The 7,929-nt window shown below is 32.4% G+C and overlaps 1 non-coding gene across 1 annotated transcript; it reads left to right on the top strand.

Annotated features, from left to right (window-relative positions):
* Nucleotides 1–1,414: 1,414 nt before the first annotated feature.
* Nucleotides 1,415–1,521, top strand: LOC139903421 (small nucleolar RNA R71). Its single transcript, XR_011778241.1, has one exon. It is a non-coding gene; the product is annotated as a small nucleolar RNA R71 (small nucleolar RNA).
* Nucleotides 1,522–7,929: the final 6,408 nt, after the last annotated feature.

Here is a 7,929-nt window from a genome sequence, read left to right as displayed (position 1 = left end):
AGGATATTTTACTGATCGATCGGCTTGTTGTATACTTATTCGTGTTGGTTTCAATTCTCCAAGGTCTAGTTTAGCGTATAGTGAATACGGCATTAAATTTATACTAGCACATAAGTCTGCCAATGCTTCTATTGAACTAAGACTTCCCAGAAAACATGGAATTGTGAAACTTCCTGGATCAGATAATTTTTCTGGTATCTTATTCAATAGTACTGTAGAACAATTAGCATTCATAGTAACAGCCGAGAGTTCTTCCATTTTATTTCTATTTGTGATTAGATCTTTCAGAAATTTAGCATATCTAGGCATTCCTAAAATCACATCAATGAAAGGAAGATTGACATTTATCTATTTAAACATATCCAAGAATTTGGATTGCTCGGCTTCAAGTCTCTCTTTTCTCATTTTACTTTGGTAAGGAAGTGGTGGTTAGTATGGTTTAACATAAGGTTTAGTCTTAACTGTGTTATCTTCATTAACCTTTTCAACTACCGGTTCTGTTTTCTTATCTTGCTCAGGTTGTGGTTCTTGTGGAGTAGGAATAGCTTCATCAGAAATTACAGGTATTTCAGGTGGTTTAAGTGTAATACCACTTCTTGTAGTAATGGCTTTAGCTATTTCATTCCGGGGGTTAGTATTTGTATCACTAGGTAGACTTCCCGATTTTCTTTCACCTATTAACCTTGCTAGGTTGCTTACTTCTTGTTCCAGATTTTGAATAGAAGTTTGTTGATTTCTAAATGCTTGAGCATTTTGTTCTTTGGTTTGTTTCTGAGATGTGAAAAACTGAGTTTGAGATTCAACTAGCTTCGACATCATATCTTCTAAATTTAGCTTTTTATCATCGGTTTGTGGTGGTTTATTTTAAAAAATAGGTCTTTGCTGATTGTAAATATTATTGGATACTTGTTGATTACTAGGACCTTGTTGGTTGTTGTATGGAACATTTCGGTTATAATTCTGATTTTGATTGTAGATTAGTCTTGGCGGTTGATAATTATTCTGATAATTATTTCCAGGCCTTTGGTTTATGTATGAAACATTCTCTCTTTGTTCCATTGTTAGTTCAATACTGAGACAATCTTTTGTCAAATGTGGTCCTCCACACTGCTCACAACTAATTCGTATTGAGTGAATATCTTTAGTCATCTTTTCCATTCGTCTCTCGACAGCATCTATCTTTGCAGAAATGGAATCGAAGTCATGGCTAGAATCGGCTCTAGCTGCTTTAGATGATCTAACGATATCTTTTTCTTGATGCCACTCATGTGAGTGGGAAGCAGTGTTATCAATAATTTTGTAAGCGTCAGTTGCGGTTTTCTTCATAATGGAACCACCAGCTGCTATATCAATGTCTTTTCTTGTAGTGATGTCGCATCCTTGGCAGAATATTTGTACTATTTGACAAGTGTCTAAACCATGTTGCGGACATCCTCTCAATAACTTTTCAAATCTTGTCCACGCTTCATATAAAGTTTCATTTGGCTTTTGCGTGAACGTAACAATTTCTCCTTGAAGTCTCACGGCTTTAGATGCCGGAAAGAATTGTTTAAGAAAATTTTCAACTAAAACGTCCCATGTATCAATCGCCCCTTCAGGTAACGATTCCAACCAATCTTTGGCTTCTCCCTTTAAAGTCCAGGGAAATAACATAAGATATATCTGTTCATCCTCTACTTCTCTTATTTTAAATAGAGTACAAATCCTATTAAATGTACGAAGACGTTCATTTGGATCTTCCTTCGGCGCACCACTAAATTGGCATTGATTAGTTACCATGTGTAGAATTTGTCCTTTGATTTCATAATCTGGCACATTAATGTCAGGTTGAGTAATTGCATGACCTTGGCCAGTGCGTTTAGCTCTCATTCGGTCTTCCATACTTAGAGGTTTCAGATTCTCCATAATTGAATTTGTTGAATCTGAATCACTATAGGATTCTGATTTAATGGTTGGTTCCTCTACAATCTCTGTTTGAATGATTGGTGGTTCCGGAGGAAAGATTAATGGTTCAGGATTTATGAATTATCCCTGAATATTCTCCGGATTCTCAATTGTGAGGTCGGGTTCAAAAAATGGATTATCGGAAATTTGAGTTGGAGTACTTGGTCGACTAGATGACGATTCTAAAGAAAAATCAACGGCGACAATATTTGCTAGATGTCTTGATCGAGTTACAGGTGGTGAACGTACAAAAGGTGGTGAACTTTTTGCTCGGTGCATTCACTGAATATCCTATTAGTTATAAAAGATAAAAATTATTAAAGTTATCAAATTAATAGACTTTTCTGCTTTTGCTCACGTTTCGAATAGCCAATAGATGTAGCAGGGAGCCAGAACCCTTTAAATCAGAAGCTCACAACTCAGCCACTAACAAATCCAACTATTACTACGAAGCAGAAAATTTGGGATGTCTATCAATTTAACCGCTTAAAATAATTTTTCGTTGAAATTTAAAGAAATTTTAGAGAAGAAATAGAAAATTCTATGTCCTAAAAACTGGAGCGTCGAAAAATAAGAAAGAAAAAGAGTGCGTCGGAAAAAGTAGAAAAATAATAGGCGTCAAAAAATAAAAATAAGAAAGTAGGGCGTCGAAACTTAAAAAGGAACTAAAAACTAAAAATTAAAAGTTGCGTCTTAAAATATTAAAGCTTAAAAGAAATACTATATCCAAAACGGCAATAACTTAAAAAGTACTAAAATATTAAAAACGGCGTCGCAAAATTCTAAAGCACCTAAATCTTAGTCTAAAGAAAAAGCACTGAAGGGATTTTACGGAAAAGCCTAAAAATCTAGAAATAAAAATAACTACGGCAAAAATTATGTCTTAAAACTAAATAAGCGAAAAATATAAATATTACACTAAAACAAATAAAAAGATACAAAATATAAAAATAAACTTAAAGTTGTAAAAAGTACAATTTTATAAAAATATTATTTTTATATTATTTATTTTATAAAACTATTAATTTTATAATTTATTAAAACTAATTAAACTAACTAATACAAATTAATTAAAAACTAAACTAAATAATTAAATAAACAACCCTAATTAGGGTTTTAATAAATAATAATAATAATATACTCCGTAATTAATGCAGAATTAGAGTCAAACCTGGCGTGTCAGACAGGGCCATGCGATCGCATGGATATCCCGTTATAATTCCATGCGGTCGCATGGAGTAGGTTTTTGGGCCAGAAATTGGGCTTCAACAGTACTCTGCCCGAGTGGTTTTATTTTATTTTTTTTCTATTTTAATTTTTTGTATAAAATATTTATAATAAAACTTATATTTTTACAAACTGAAAAAAATAGAAATAGAAATATTTTATAATTTTATATATTTTTGAACAACTCTTAAATATAAATATATAGATATTTTTTTCTTTTTATATTTTTGAAAATTTAATATTTAAAACGTATATTTTTTTATACAAAGAACTAAATAAATCTTTATATATATATATATATATATATATATATATATATATATATATATATATATATATAGCATTTCGCTTCCGGCGTTTTAGGATCCCCGGCAGCGGCGCCAAAAATACTTGATGTTATGCGAGGGGTATATGAAATAGTATTAATTTTTACAAGGAAATACTATTAAATACGATACAATTTTACACAAGTGATTTATTTATTTATAGAGTGGATATACCTAAACCTTGCTACAACACTTATAGGCAGTGTACCTAATCGTACAGTAGTGTAGTTTTTAGTAAGTCCGGTTCGTTCCACAGGGAGACTTTAAACAAGCTTAACGCTATATTTTTTTAAAAACTATATATGTAAAAATATAAAAATATATAAGTAATATTATTATTATAAAAGGGAGTTTTTACCGTTTAATGACCGGTTTGTCGATTTTAAAACTTTAGTCGCAGTTAAAACCTAATGTAAAATATTAAATATATAAAAGACTTAATTTAAAGCGTAAAGTAAATAACGATAATGAAATTGCGATAAATAAAAGTGCGATAAAATAAAATTGCGATAATTAAAGAGTACGATAATTAAAAATGCAATTAAATAAAATGACAATAAATAAAAATGCGATAATTAAAAGTGCAATTAAATATGAAATATATAAATTATGCTTATTTAAACTTCCGTAATCATGATGTTTGATGTGTTGATTTTTAGTTTATTCCCATGGGTTAATTGTTCTTTGTCCTGAATTATTCGATATGTCCATACGGATTTGTCCATAATAGTCCATCAGTTATAATCATAAAATGCGGAAGTCTTCGTCAAATTATTCTTATTCCTGAAGTCAAATATTCCAACTAATTGGGGATTCGAATTGTAACAAGGTCTTAATACTTTGTTTAATGAATACACCAGGTTATCGACTGCGTGTAAACCAATGTTTTACTACTTTGTTAACAATTGCACCAATTACCCTTGAATGTAATCCACCCCTGTTTCAACAAGTCTATTAACTATTAATCCAGTTCCGTGTCCGGTAAAATGAACAATTATTGGTATTTATAGATATCCCGCCCACCGTGCCCAGTCAAGCGTATGTGGTTATATATAAATACGTCAAATTATAAGTCTATATATTAAATTAACGAGGTATCATTTAGTTAATATAAAGCCCATTAATAGCCCATAGTCTAATTTCCACAAGTGTCGTTCTTTTATTCAAACCCCAATTATGGTCCAAAACCCAATTACCCAGTTTTAGTATTTAGCCCAACATCATGATTACTTCGGCATTAAATAAGCATAATAATAACTTATCTACGAGACATTAAATTAAAAAGGTTGAACATAACTTACAATGATTAAAAATAGCGTAGCGTTACACGGACAGAATTTCGACTTACACCCTTACAACATTCGCTAACATACCCTTATTATTAGAATTAAAATTAAAATTAAAATTATAATATATATATAAATACGTTTGATAGATAGAGAGATGGATGGATATATGATCAACCAAAACTGCGAATTTATAGGACCTGAGCTGAAAAAAGTGTGTCATGCGATCGCATGGCTTTTGTGCCTCCAGGCCATGCGATTGCATGGAGGTAGGTATCAGCTCACACTCATTTGTTTTCTTGTTTGCCGACGTTTATATTATATAATATAATATATATATTAATTTTAAGAATTAATTATATATTATATTATATTCATGTGCATAGTTGACTTGTAATTTTAGGTCCGTTGCGTCGAGCGTTGAGAGTTGACTTTGGTCCCGGTTCCGGATTTTCGAACGTCCTTGCGTACAATTTAATATCTTGTATTTTGCGTTTTGCGTCTTGTACTCTTGTAATTTTGAGACGTTTCTCATCAATAATTGGAACCACTTTGATTGTACTTTGTACTTTTGAGCTTTTTGGTCGTTTGCGTCTTCAGTTCGTCGTATCTGTCTTTTGTCTTCACCTTTTATTATTTAAACGAATATTACTTGTAAATAGAACAATTGCAACTAAAAGCTTGTCTTTCTTGAGGGATAATGCTATGAAATATATGTTCGTTTTTAGCATTATCAAGTGGTATACCGCTCTGTTAAATGTCCATTTATAAAGCTCAATTAGGGGTGATCAAGAAGCTAGAAACTCTTCGAAGAATGTTTCTTTGGGGCGCTGAAAAAGATCGAAGTGTGACTTGGGTTAAATGGAGTTTAACTCTAAAAAGCAAGGCATTCGGTGGACTCGGCATTGGAAGTCTAAAAGCAAAAAAAATCTAAGTTTGCTTGCGAATTGGTGGTGGAGGTTAAAGAAAGAACCAAATGCGCTTTGGGCTCGCATTATCAAATCTATGTATGGTCATACTGGGGGTTTGAATGATTCATCTGAATTGTTTAATTCTAACTCAGTGTGATCTGCTATACATAAGTGTGGTCATGAGATTGATAGCTTGGGAGTTCCATTTACTACATCCATAATAACTAAGCTTGGCAATGGTCTAAACACAATTTTTTGGCATGATTTGTGGATTCCGAATACCTCACAGACCTTAAAGTCTTTGTTTCCTATAATTTTTGCCTTGGAAAGTGATAAGGATTCATCTGTTGCGAATCGTGTGATTAACGAGGAGAATGCCTTGAAAGGCACCTGGTGTTGGCGAAATATTATAAGGGGAAGGGCGCACAATGACCTATCTAAAATTGAAGATTTGTTGGCCTCATCTAGTCTGCTTTCTGTTTCTGACGAAGGCTGGTTATGGAACCTACATCCGAAGGGCATTTTCAAGGTGAAATCTTTATCATGTTTAATTGATAAGGAAACTTTGAGTGGTGGAGGCCCTCTTCACGTTTCCAAATGGCTGCCATGCCTTCCTAATAAAGTAAATGTATTTGTATGGAGATTAGTGTACAATGGTTTAGTTACTCGGAGTAATCTCGTGAACCGCAGATTAAATTTGCCATCAAGTCTATGCCCATTCTGTGATGGGGCGCAGGAAGAGTCAGATCACATATTCTTAAACTACGGTATACAAGTCCTCTTTGGAAAAGCCTTCACGCTTGGTGGCAGATTAGCGATCCCACCCCTATTGGTCTGAGTAATGCTCTTAGTGCTGCAAATTATCATCTTGGAGCTGATAATGCGCACACAGCATACCTTGCTTCTAGATATACGCTTATGTGGCTTATATGGAAATGGCGTAATAAATTGGTGCACTCCTCGGTCGAGTCTAGACAGTCAATCCTAAATGAAGATAATATGGTGAGCTTAAGGGGTGCTGATTTCTTGTGGTTGTTTAATTTTATTGTTTTTGGGTGTTTGTTTGAGGTGATCCCTCTTTATTATTGTTCGAGTAGTGGTTCTGTATTGTTCCCGTTTTGCCCCCATCTTGTGGGTTAGTAATAGAAGTTTAGCTAAAAAAAAATAAAAAAAAAAATAAAAAGTAAAAAAAATACGGACTATGTAGCATTTTTAACTTATGAACGCATACACTTACTACTTCACGTTTACACATTCAATATTAATTTATTTTTTTTCTAATTTTTTTTTTCTTTTTAGAAAAAAAAAACGAGAACTTTATAAAACGGAATACATATTAATATTCTCAAGTAAAAGTTACTAGAGGTGATATTAATAGCACTCTGGCCCGCCACCCATTGCTCCACAAGAAGAAGCCATATGTTTGATGAAATCGACCGTCGAAACACTTCAAACCGTAATTAACGGCTCGCCGGCACACCCCATTAAACAATGCACGTCTTATGTGCAATTTTGACTTATTTGAAGTATTTATTTAAATCTTTTTAACATTTCGACACAAACAATGACAACGATATGTACTCCAACAAAAAGTTGAAGCATTCAAGTTATGTTCGACGGCTTCAACAGTAATTTGACGTTTTTTTTGTATCATTATCAACCCCAATCCTATTGGTGAAAATCTCAACCAAATTATTATGAGGATTTTTGTTTATTTTAAAATTGAATTTATATTTGAAGTGAATTGCAATGTAACACAAACGACAAAAACACAACATGTCTATAAGATCCAAATTACTCATACTAAATATCGATGATAACATGAATTTGCTCTTGCTAAGGATGTAAAGTGAATTGGACTTATGTATCACATATCAACACCAATAAGTGCTACGTTTATAAACCTTTAAAAACTTAGTTAATATGATTTTTCTTAAAACTTATTCTCTAAATTTCTATTTCTATCGTTTAAAAGATGATTTCATTATCATTACGAATCAATAAATAATTATATATGAACACTCTAAATTTATGTTTAATCAATGACTAAATACGAAACAATAAGTAACTAAACGCAATCATATTTTAGCGTACACAACCAACACAAGATTGCCCATCGAGAAAGGATTCTATTTTTGATAATATTTGTAATTATTTGTTTCGTTGGTTTGCTCATTGAGGTAAACTACACCTCAAATGGCAAGATTGACTTTGTAACCCGTTGTAATATGTTCT

This window comes from Rutidosis leptorrhynchoides, chromosome 3 (assembly GCF_046630445.1).
Source record: "Rutidosis leptorrhynchoides isolate AG116_Rl617_1_P2 chromosome 3, CSIRO_AGI_Rlap_v1, whole genome shotgun sequence".
Classification (NCBI taxonomy): Eukaryota; Viridiplantae; Streptophyta; class Magnoliopsida; order Asterales; family Asteraceae; genus Rutidosis; species Rutidosis leptorrhynchoides.
The sequence above is the reverse complement of the archived record's forward strand: the minus strand, read 5'-3'. Positions and strand labels throughout refer to the sequence as shown.